Source organism: Hibiscus syriacus, unplaced genomic scaffold (assembly GCF_006381635.1).
Source record: "Hibiscus syriacus cultivar Baekdansim isolate YM2019G1 unplaced genomic scaffold, ASM638163v2 tig00000715_pilon, whole genome shotgun sequence".
NCBI classification, from domain to species: domain Eukaryota; kingdom Viridiplantae; phylum Streptophyta; class Magnoliopsida; order Malvales; family Malvaceae; genus Hibiscus; species Hibiscus syriacus.
This window is the reverse complement of record NW_024061811.1, coordinates 231,933-243,945: the sequence shown is the minus strand read 5'-3', so window position 1 is coordinate 243,945 and position 12,013 is coordinate 231,933.

Below are 12,013 nucleotides of genomic sequence, written 5' to 3'. Positions count from 1 at the left end.
ACTTCAAGGGATCAAGCTTGGATATAAGCCAAGTAGTATGATACAACATATATTGCCTGAGCCTTCGGGTAGCCCATACTAAAGCGCAAAACAACTTTTCAACGGGTGAGTATCTTGTCTCACATTCAGTGAACTTCTTGCTGAGATAATAGATAACCCTTTCTTTCTTCTCAGTTTGGTCACGTTGCCCCAACACACACCCCATTGAATTTTCATAAACCGATAAATACAAAATTAATGGTTTGCCTGAAATGGGTGGCTCCAAGATTGGAGTACTCGACAAATATCTTTTCACTGCGTCAAAAGCTCTTTGACAATCCTCACTCCATTCCCCTGAGTTATTCTTGCGAAGAAGGCGAAATATGGGATCACACTTTTCTGTCAGCTTTGAAATAAATCGAGCTATATAATTCAATCTCCCCAAAAATCCTCTGACTTCTTTTTGTGTTCGTGGGACTGGCAAGTCTTGAATAACCTTTACTTTATCTGGGTCTATTTCAATTCCTTTTTGGCTTACTATGAATCCCAACAACTTCCCAGATGTCACTTCAAAAGTACATTTATTTGGGTTGAGTTTTAGCTGGCATCTTCTTAATCTTTTAAAAAGCTTTCACAAATTCCCAATATGTTCTTCCTCTGTCTTAGCTTTCACAATCACATCATCGACATAACCTTCTATCTCTTTATACATCATGTCATGAAATAACGTCACCATGGCCCTTTGATATGTTGCCCCTGCGTTCTTCAGTCCAAATGGCATTACTTTATAACAAAACGTTCCCCACATGGTAACGAACATCGTTTTTTCCATATCTTCAGGGTTCATCTTAATTTTATTGTAGCCAGAGAAACCATCCATAAAAGAGAACAAAGAATTTCCAGCAGTATTATCCACTAGTGTGTCTATATGTGGAAAAGGAAAATTATCTTTTAGACTAGCTCGGTTGAGATCTCTGTAGTCGACACACATTCGAACTTTCCCATCCTTCTTCGGTACTGGGACAATATTCGCCACCCATTCATGATATTTAGCAACTTTAAGAAATCCGGCATCAAATTGTTTCTTCACTTCCTCTTTAATCTTGAGCAGCATCTCGGGTCTCATTCTTCTCAGTTTTTGTTGTACCAGTTTACATTCAGGCTTTATTGGCAGTTTATGAACAACCAGTTCTGTATCTAAACCCGGTATATCTTCGTATGACCAAGCAAACACATCTTTGTATTATTGAAGCAATTCACAGATCATGTCGACCTCCAATTGACAGAGTGGTACCAATCTTTACTTCTCTCTTATCCTCATCTGTCCCTAAATTCAAAATCTTAGTAGACTCTTTATGAGGCAGAATATGCTTATCTTTATTCTCCACCATTTTCATCAATTCAGAAGGTAGTTCACATCCTTCATCATCATCACAATCTTCGATTTCCCCTTGACATATAGGCTTCTTGAAATCAATCTCCGGGTCAGAGTCATTGGCATTCATATTATTGATATATGAGCTCCTGAAAAAATAATGAAAGAGAAGATATATATACATATATACATATGGGAGGATCTTTTCCCATATAAATAAATAGAAATAAATAAATACATAAATATATACAACAAAAAATGAATGAATGAAATGCATGAGAGAATGTTTGCCATTTGGAACTAACAGAATGCATCTTTTATTGAAAGCAAGAAAAAACAAACAGCTTAACCCTTTACATAAAATCACCTATTATCCCAGGGTATGAACAACAGGGAGAAAATTCCAGTGCATTACTCTATAACAGATTTGTAAACTACAAGCAGTTCTTCCGCGGTCCAATTGTTCAACGCGAAGCCCGGTGGTGCAGGATAAATGCCCATAGCCCTTATTTCCTCGAACTCACCATCAGTTATAACATTAATGCCTAAATCTACCAATGCATTCTCAACCATCACCTCAGTGTTCCTTGAATTCCCTTGAAACATATACCCTCCAGATATGAAAATGCTGCTCAACGGCGGGAAGGTCATGGGTTCCCAGCTAAGGTCTTCACCAGCCAATCTGGCCTTTCTCATTTCCTGACCCCTCTTAATTCCCCTCAGCTTATCCCTCGGAGTTGGCTGATACCCCAAACCAAATCGATTTTTTTAGTAATATGGCATATTGGATTTACCGGTCCTTGCAACTGTTGACTTAACCCCTTTCCAACTTTCGCTCCTCTTCCAAGAGTCAATTTGAGCCCCATCTTGGTACAACTTGACAATCGAGGCTTTGGTATCTTCCTGCCTTCGGCCATGAACGTAGAATTGACAAACTCCAATGATCTGAAAGAACACTCGACGGCTTGCTCATCAACTTCAATATACGGAGCAGTAGTAGAAACAGAAGCAATATTGTCCTCTTCAGCATGAATACATACCAACCTTCCATTGATCACAAATTTCAGTCTCTGGTGCAATGTGGATGGAACTGCACATGCCTGATGAATCCAAGGCCTTCCCAACAAACAATTGTACGTAGGCATAATGTCCATTACGAGAAATTCCACTTCATAAGTTGCTGGACCAATATTCAGAGGAACATCAATCTTGCCCAACACTTCTCTTTTAGTCCCATCGAAAGTTCGAACCACACTTTGGTAGGTTCTCATAAGCGTACTATCTAATGGAAGCTTCTTCAAAGTCACTAAGGGTATCACATTCAAAGCTGAACCATTATCAACCAAGACCTGGGACAACACATGCCCTTTACATTTAACTGTAATGTGCAAAGCCTTCTGACTACCAATCATCCCAGAAGGGATCTCATCCTCAGAAAAAGATAAAAAATTATCAGCTTGTATATTGGAAACTAATTGGTCCAACTTTTCAATGGGTAACTCTTTCGGAACAAAAGTCTGGTTCAAAACCTTTAACAGAGCATTCCTATAGGCCTCTGAACTCAAAAGTAATGATAAAACAGAAATACGGGCAGGCAACTTGTGTAACTGTTCAATAACACTGTACTCACTGTGTTTCAGAAACTTCAAAAATTCTACCGCTTCACTCTCGGTTACTGGTTCATTGATAACAGGCTTATCTTCTTCTATCTACACATCAACCTTTTTCCCCTTATCAACTGCAACCTTCTTCTCAGACTCTTTAGGTGGATTAAGAAGAATAACACCTACCGCTTCTAGTAAAGTGTCCCACCTCATCAACTTTCTCATTTTCTTTTGTTACATCTCCCATCTAGCAATCATATCTCCAAGGCACTTGTTTATTATCCCGATATGGGAATGGAGATGGAGGTGTAATAACCACTTTTGGGGCTACCTTCTCAGCAACTCGATTCTTGGGAGTAATAAATAGGGGACAATTAGCATTGTAAACCCCTTTAGATGATCCTTTTGAAGCGCAAACTTTTGCTTCCTCTTCTTTAGCAATCTCTTTAAAGAACTCAATTTCTTTACTGTCCATCATGTCTTGTACCAAGATAGGAAGTCAGGACATTGCTGAATACTGTGTCCTTCACTGTTATGATACTGACATACCTCTCCACTGTTAAATTGTTCACCTATCAAACTGGGCTTCAACAATCCTACCTTGACCATCTGGCACCACACCCAACTCATGGGTGATACCACCTCACTAACATTCCTTACAATTCTCTTTCCTTTCTCTTCAGTAATCGCGTTAACTCCTGCCCCTGCATGGCTTGGCAACGAATTCTGAGCTATATTTGGCTGCTCACTGTCACCAAAGTTGATGACATTCCTCATTCTCAAAGCTTGGACAACCTTCTTAAAAGCAGTACAATTCTTAATAGAATGCTCGGGGTTTCCTGCATGGTACTCACAGTAGCACTAGCATCATACCATTTGGGAAAAGGAGGTTGTATTGGTGTCACGTGATACGGAAAAACCATATATCGATCATACAAAATCTGAAACAATTCCTTATAAGTCATCGGGATAGGGTCAAATTGAGGCCTCTCTCTCCTCTGGTCCCTTGCCCCTTATCTATTATCATTTTGTGTTGACGACCTTGCTCCTTGAGGACGGGAAACAGTAATGTTATTAGAATCGTACTGCCTCACATTACTGACTTCGTTTTCCTTTTTCCTAGTTGATGGCCTCTTACTAGACTCTCCTCCCTCGAGCTTTCCACTCTTAATCGCCATTTCAATCATTTCTCCCGCCGTAACTACATCAGCAAAACTTCGATAAGGATTACCGATAAGATGCGAGAAAAACGGAGCCTTTAAGGTGTTGACAAAAAGCATATTTGTTTCCTCCTCTTCTAATGGCGGGTGGACTTGCACCGCTACATCTAGCCATCTTTGAGCATATTGTCTAAAACTCTCGTTAGACTTCTTTTCCATTCCTTGCAACATCATCCTGTTGGGCCTAACATCTTTCACATGTTTGTATTGCTCAAGAAAGGACTTAGCTAGGTCTTTCCATGATTTAATATTAGCTCTACTCAGCTGGTTATACCACCGGATTGCCGAGCCAGTTAAACTTTCCTGAAAGCAGTGTATCAACAATTGATCGTCCCCTATGTATCCGGTCATCTTCCTACAAAACATCGTGATATGCGTAGAGGGGCACCTGGTACCATCAAATTTCTCAAAGTCAGGAACCTTGAACTTTGGAGGCAAGACCAGATCAGGAACTAGACTTAACTCCTTTGCGTCAAATCCATAGACACTGGTATCTTCCTTCATGGCTCTGACCTCTCTTTCTAACTGCTTCCATTTCTCTTCTAACGGATTATTTTGGTCATTCTTGGCTTTTTCATCAAGGTCTAGAACTTGATGATATTGATGTTCTTCCTGATATGAACTAGATCCAGGTTGTACGTTAACAGAAGCACCGACTGGATTAATGTGCACCTTCCCGACATGTGCAGGGGTCACTTGAACGTTCTGAGATTGTTCAGGGGTTAACCCTGGAGGATGAAGTGGGTCCTCAATTATACCTTCTGGCATAGGGCCCTTCCCATGTTCCAGATTTCTTCCTTCCAACATACTCGTAAACTTGGCAAACATCTCCTTTTGGGCATTCATCATATCTTCTTGCATTTTCTTGATATTATCTTGTAACTCCAACTGAGCCTTCTCAATTTGGGCAAGTTTGTCCTCCATAACTTTCTTCCTGGTTCTGTAGGTATGCTTGGGATTTTCCAGTATTACTCTGTCACAGAGTCATTTTGTTATCGCTGATATTTATTAATGAATATGAAATATATGATTATGAATGAATAAAATGCGATGCAAAAATTTAAATGTATTAAAAATGCATATGCAAAATGCAGGGTGTTGATCCTGGAACGACTCATTAGAACAACTCTTTATATTAGAATGACGTTCAATTACAAAGTTGAAACATATCACAAATAAATCTGCACCATCTATCCTATTTGCTATACATGTGCTAGCAACTCCACGATCTTCTGGTTTTCTTCAGCCTCGGGATCCAGTTCTTCAGTCACATCAGCAGCTTCCTCGGATAAAATGACCAAATATTGAGCTATTCTCCGTGCGTGTCCTAGGTAACAAGCAATAAGATCTTCTCTTTGCTTAACTTTCGCCTGAGCTTGCTCCCATCGAAAACGCCATTGTATATCCCCCTCATAAGGAACTATCGATAGCTCACTTGCTTGCCTCTGAAAATCTTGAACCATGGCTTCAAGCTCAATCACTTGTTTTTTCAGACTTTCAACTTTCCCATGGCTTGAGCTACTTTCCCTGCTTCGGTATCGTCATAATGCAGTCTCTAAATTTGAAATTTTCTCCTTCAACTTCTCATTATGGGCTTTACTCTCTTGTAACCGCTGCTCTAAAGAATCCTTTTCTTTCGATAAAATCTTCACTTGGTGCCTGCTTTGCTTGAGCTCTTCTTGACTCTCTTCGGCTACTCTTTTGAGGCTCGCCACCTCTTGCCTCTGTTCGACAGATGACTTACTCGAGCTAGAACCTGTCTGAGCTTTTACCATTGGCTGATAAGACCGAAGATCGTCAAAGTCTAACCGAAGTTGTTTCTCCACTTTTTCAATTCGATCTGCTCTACTCTTCTGAATGTCAATCTCCAATCCCTTTTGATACACTTCATCTTCCAGCTTCTGCAAAGTCATTCTTCATTGTCTCCATTCTGCTTCGAAATCGCGCTTAGCTAACTCTAATGGAGATGACACCACTCTCAACTGTTCCTCCACCGACTGAATATTTTCAGGATTCACTATCGGGATGTTGTCATTTACTCGACCGCTTCTCTACTGCTCGTACTCTTGAGATAACTCGTGATCATAAGTGAACAGATTCACACGACGAGTTTGCTTCCAGGCCTCAGCAACCCCTTTAACTTTACCCTTATACTGATCTCCTTTGAATGCAAAATCCGACCCTACCAAGTCCCATGTGGTTGGAATGAACTGCCTTGACCCATACTGTCTGGAAACTAGTAGCGGTGCATACCCAACAGAACCCTATATACCTGGTAAAGGAACCCAATCTCGCTCTCCACATCGGTAAAGTATAGTCGAAGAGACATTCCACGAAGCTCGCCACAAAATATCACCGTCTTTGATATCCTTGAAGATAACCATCCATTTTTCTTCGGTGAAGCCCCCATGTCATTCTTTAGAAAGAAAATCCTTCAAAGGTGAAAACCCCTCTAGAAACACTCGTCCTGGTGCTCTTTCAACATGTTTGAAATGACTCAGAATCCACACTAGCAGCAAAGGCGCACATCCTATAAAGCGTCATTCTCCCTCACGCCTACAAGAACTCAAAGACCGGAACGTCTCAGCTAGAATAGCTGGAACAGGATCCACGCTTGTCTAATCTTTCAAACAGGTCAACGACTGATACGTCTACATATCCTAGCACTTTTGGAAAAATAACGAGCCCATAAATCCCTAAAGCAAACAAGTCAAGTTTCTTTCTCCTATCAGGGTGATGAGCAATTACTTCTTTCAAAGCAGCCCAAGAGATGCACTCACTGTCTCCCTTCTTCTTAATGTTTCTGACTACCCAATCTTCACTCATTCCGGTCATTAATAGTAATTTCTTCTTAAACGAAGGAGTGACTAGCAGCTTGGTATATATTCTATCTATCTGGGACCTCAGACAACGGACCAAAGCTTGATACTCCTCTATTGTTGGTGTCAGATCCACTCAACCAAATGTGAAACAGCTATAAGCCAGGTTCCAGAACTGTGCCAATGCTCTAAATAGATTTCGGTCAATAGGAACATCTAGAAGATAAGGAATATCGTCGTACAACTAATAAAACATCTCCTTATCGGCTACTGTCCATCTTCCCCATATCTCCTTTAGCTCACTTAGATCATTCTGACGCACGTTGATGTGAGTATAACCAAATAACTCCGACACGTATCCAGGCATCACGCTGTCCCCATTGGTCAATTAGGACTGTTCCGACCACCTCAGAACATTGGCATTGTCCTCAACCTCTTTCTGAATCGTTCGTTCCATATTACTGGCCTTCTATATGGACATCAATCCCAAATCAACACCATGTAATGGACATTGCAATGCAAAATAGAAAAGAAATAAAGCAAAGACAACAAAAGATCAGTTAGTAAACATAAAGCAATTAAATTGGGATAATAATTTATTCAAGAATCCTACTCACATGCTGGGCGCTGGCTACCCAATCATGCTTTATCAGATCCTACCCAACATGATATCTACCCCCATGCTTTGTTATTCACAAAAATAAATCCTAACCGCATGATATCTAATTCGCATGCTTATTCAAAAAATAAACCTAACCGCATGATATCTAGTTCGCATGCATTTATTCGAAAAACGAAAATAAATAACTCAAAAAAAGCTTTTCCTTGTGTACCCTCCTCACGTGATTCTTAAGGTTCGGGTTTGGTTCAACATAAGTTCAGGCTCTACGTTCACTATATGCCGGGTTAGGTTCTAAAGTAATAGGTTCTCGAATTGTCCTTGTCGGTGCCCCCTTGGGCTGCCGAACCCTTAATCCTGGCCCATCACAGGCTTTAGGGGATCGAGTTCAATTTCGAGGGAACACACCTCCTTATGTCCATGCGGAGGTGATTACCATCACGAGGACCATAAGGCGTGAGCTCCATGAACGATCCATTATCCCATGCGGAGGTGAAAACCACACAAGGGCATCGTCTCTCACTCCTACTTAATTAGGACGGAGCAGGGTTTTAGCTCATGTCATGAAAATGTAACTGTGCAGTGTGTGAGGAAAAGCGAAAAAGCACAATAAAAACACTCAAAATTTCCTAAATTCATACAATTAATCTGAAATCATTACCAAACAAATTAGTACAACTATTTAATTGTTAATCGAATTAAATTAAAAAAATCAAAATACAAACAAAACTTATTAAAAACCAAACAAGGGATCAAAAACCAAATTAAAACGAATTTGTAATTTTCAATTGCAAAGACAATTAATTAATCGACTATCGGCCTGACTCTCTAAAAAAAAGTCCCCAGCGGAGTCGCCAAGCTGTCGAAACGATTTTTTTTAAAAGGTGAAAAGGTGAGATTTTGAAAACCACATTAATTTATCTCGTTCAATCGATTTTTAAAAAAAAACAAATGCGCTTTTTTAAAAAAAACTCTCGTTTCGAAAATTCTAGATTTTCTTTACGATCGAAAAAATACGGTTCAAAGAGTCGCCACCAATCTTTGATTAGGGTGTGATTGGGCACCCAAAAATATTTGTTATTTTAAATAAAAATTAATTTTAATTAAAACAACAAGTTAAGGTCTGCATTATCAAAATCCGAGTTCGGGAGTCGGTTACGTGTAAGGAAGGATTAGCACCCCCACAACGCCATAAAACGGTACCTAATCGATTAATTAATGTCTTTGCATTGAACTTTACAAATTCGAACTTTATTTGATTTTTGATCCCATAAAACAATGATGTAAATTTAAAAACATTCAAAAGCACTCAAACAAATTAAATTAAAATTACCAAGTCGTTTTAGAAAGATAAAGAATGTTCGATTATTTACAAATATCGAGACCATATCTTAAAGATATAACAATCTTTTCTCGATATATTTAAATAAACGAACATTTCCTTTTCTCTCGTTCCTAAATTTTAGGTGACGAATCAATTTTTTGGTTTCATTTTCGGGATACACTTTTATTTTAAAATCATTAAAAGCAGACCTCAAATCAGTTATGACTGCGCACTTAAAACAATTTTAAATTAAAAGGGTATTACCCTTAGTTCGATTATGTAATAGGTCGAGTTATGCACGTGAGGCTATCATGTAAATTATGCAAAAAGTGGATGTCATGCCAAAATATTTAAATACCACAAATTATAATTTATATATATATATATATATATGTATTAATATGTAATGTACGAAAGTGACTTGAAAAAAAAACATATTAACTCCAAAATACAAATTTCACGAGATAACTATATTTAAGGACTAAACCATATTAAACAAAATTTTACTATTTTTAAATACAAACAAAGTAAGAATTAAAGTGTACATGTATATATTAAATGGTCAAATGTATGAAGAAATAAATCAACCTTTAGGACATAAAAGAAACATGCAAAAATATAGAACTCTAATGTCTAAATGACAAAAACAAAATAATCAACATTTGTGCCTAAAATTAAATAAACCTGCAATACAAAGACCAAATTAAAACACAACAGATTAGATTTAAAGGATAGAACACCAATTAACCAAAATTACGTGCCAAATGCATAAACAAGCAAAAAAATAACATAAACTAATGACTAAAAAGGAAACGATTACAAATATAAAGATCAAATTATAATCTTGGAAACTTTGATTTAGTGACTAAAATTAAATGCACGCAACAATTAATAACTAAATTAAAAACAGAAAAGATTTTATTCTGGGACTAAAATATAACATGCGTAAAAGTACAAGTCAAAAGCATAAACAAACAGAAACTAAATACATTACCAGTTAGGACTTAATAGAATGCGCTCAAAATATGGAGGTAAAAATAGAAATACGAAAACATCAATTCAAGGACCAAAATGAATTACCATGAAAACTTTGTGTGACCCAAATGGTGAATAACCCCTGCGCAAAAGGGAACCTTAAACACCTACACGACGCCGTTTTGATAAGAACATACATATGTTATTTAAGTTTAAAAAAACTAAACCTATTTTATTCTTTCCCCAGCCGTTATCTCTCTCACTCTCAACTCTCTTCTCTCTCGCGCAGCGCCGCTCTCTCAGGAAAAAGAAGAGAATCTCACCCCCTTAAATCGATATCACTCCTGCTCCGAATGGCCGTTGGAAGCCTATGTACACCTAAATGGAACCCAAATGAAAAACTCCTATCATACCCTCTCTTGTTTCCTTCGACCGAAACCCCCAAATGCCCTACGTGTGCATCGTTCTTCTCTCCAACCCCCGTCAATAGTGGTCAGTTCTACTACAACCCTTTCTTTTTGCTTTAAACTCCCTAAAGCAAACTCTAAATCTAACATGCAAAACCTAAACAACCAAAGGACACCGACTGCTTGACTTCCTAGCCCGACCGACTTCACTCTGGCGACGACTTCCCCGCTCCTTACGATGGACCCCGATTGCGAAACCTCTTCACTAAAGGTAAACAAACTCTAACCCATTCCTATTGCTTTCTTCACCAAAACAGAAGGATGAATATTAAAGATGTTAAAAAGAAAACCCAAATCCTTTTTTATTATTTTTTTAATTCGAATGAAAAACAGAAACAAAAAGAAACAAAAATTCCCTAAAATCAGATTTAGAAACTACCTTGTAACTTGATTTTGATTTTGTTTATCTTATATTTTCCTTATTTTTGAGAAATGTAGAAATTATGGGAAGAGCCTTTGTTACCTTTGTTTTCTGCTGCTGATGAACCCCTCTGTTTTCTATTGCTTTTGAATTGAGGGATAGTCCTTTATCACCGGTGGCGAACCAAGGTACTCTGATGACTTCAAATTTGGCTGGAACCCGAACCAAGCAAGGTGAACATCTTGATTCTTCTATACTGAAATGATTGTTGCTTGCTTTTTTGGTTATGTACTGCTCTTTCTTTCTTTTTTTTACTGCTTTCTATTGTTAAAAACTGTGTTGCTAATAAAAAAAACTGCTCTGAAATCTCCTCTGTTTGTATTGCTATCAAAAGGATAAATTACATGAATCCCTTTTACACACACCGTTTGATCTTTGAATCTGGGGTGAAGAAATATTCTACCTCTGTTTTCTCATTCCCCCGTTGAGTAAAAAAAACAATAAAAAAATCATCTCCCCCTAAAACTGACCCTTTTCAGTTTTTAATTCCCCAGTTGTGTTCCTCTCCACTACCAAAATGGCTCCTAACTTGTTAACTTCCTTTTTCCCCTTGTTAACTCCTTCTAACCATTTTTGTTTTCCAACCTTCACGTGGACTGGAATATGTTTTTGCTGAGGATCATTGGATTTGGCCTCCAAATGGTTTGGGTTCTTCTTTAAGCCCATCATTGCTTCGGATCTGTTCTAACTTAGCCCCGGACAAAAACGAGCATCTACAATATACATATCCGTACATTCTATAATAATATTAATGCCATCACTATATTATTTATACCAAATCCAAAAATTTATGACGTCTCATCATTATATGATATAATAATATTATGTAGGTAAAACGTAAAGGGTAAAACTGGAAAATGAGAATAGGTTGATCCAAGAGAGATGGAAAATGGGAAATCCAAGGTTTGAATGATTCTCAAAGAGAAGTTGAACGGACAAAGGAGGTGGAAGCTAGAGTTTCGGGTTGATAATAGCAAAACAGGCCATTACCTTAATTAATAGAGAAACAGACAATCCAAATGTAAACGTGCATATTTACATGTTCATACACAGACGTACATGCACTGGCGTTACGCTACACTTAGATCTTTACACTAAATAAAATACATTGAACAAACAAAATAAAAGAAACCGGCTCTCTCCACAAATACTGTTAAGAACACATAGCTATTTGGCAATTGGCGTTTGCTAGCTGCTACTGGATATCTCC